A 1202-nucleotide genomic window follows, 5' to 3' on the forward strand; every position below is an offset into this window, starting at 1 on the left:
TTATGTTGTTCTTTGCTGACCGCACCCTCCGACAAACTTCTCCAAGCATTAGATATTTATGATTTTAAATTTTAAAAAATAGGTTTTTTTTTTTGCAGGCAGAACAGCCTGCAAAAGAAATTTTATATTTTTATGTGAGGAAGAATTTATTATTGAAGATGTCCTTGAGGATGGCCGAAATGGCCGAAACGTTGGACTGTTGAAATAAAAAGTGTTAAGACTAAAAAGGATACAAGTTTTGATTTATTTAATAAATAATTACCTGTCTCAAGAAATTGAAATAATATAATTAAACTAAATATTTATTTTATATACAGGGTGTTTCAGGGTTAAGTGGCCAAACTGAAAATATGAACTAAGTATCTCTAAACTAGAAAAAAATTTACTTTGAAGGTATGTTTATTATTACATAAATTATTTACGTTATATGAAATAAATAAAACTTATTTATTTATTCTAACTACTTTATTAATTAAACGTAAACATTAAGATTCACATTAAATGTTGTTCAAAGTGAAGGTATGTCCGCAAATGCTTTGTTTAGGAGATAAATTAGATAGAATCCTAATATGGTCTTTTATCCCTAATTGTATAAAAACTATTGGCAACATAAGGATTAATACTATTTGGAATTAGCATTAGGAACTGTCAACAACATTTATCAGTTTGTAAGAGGCTTTCGCAGAGTACTCAACATATGCCAATATGGTGTTTGTGTACAGTTTTTGCAATGGTAATCTAATGCAGCCCATCGTGAATATCCCAGGCGATTTCCGATTGCAAGATTATCAAACAGGTCTATCTTTAGCTCCACGCTTCAACGTTTTAGAGAAAATTGTATATTTGGATGATAATCCATCTGGCAGTGTACGAAGAACTGGAGCAGAATTAAATATTACGCCAACTACACGGTAGAGAAGAAAGATGCCAAGCCTGTCTTAATGCTCCAAGAAATCACTTTGAGCAATATTTAATATGAATATAATGTTTAACTTTAATTAATAAAGTAGTTGGAAGAAATAAATAAGTTTTATATATTTCATATAACTTAAATAATTCATAACAATGAAAATGTTTAGGTGTGAATATCTCCTAAACAAAGCGTTTGTGGACATACCTTCAGAGGAAATTTCTTTCTTGTCAAGTCCTTAATTCATATTTTCAGTTTGGCCACTTAGCCCAGAAACACCGTGTATATATAT

The sequence above is a fragment of the Halyomorpha halys genome, unplaced genomic scaffold (assembly GCF_000696795.3).
Source record: "Halyomorpha halys isolate HHAL.00 unplaced genomic scaffold, Hhal_1.1 Scaffold12.1, whole genome shotgun sequence".
In the NCBI taxonomy this organism is placed as follows: domain Eukaryota; kingdom Metazoa; phylum Arthropoda; class Insecta; order Hemiptera; family Pentatomidae; genus Halyomorpha; species Halyomorpha halys.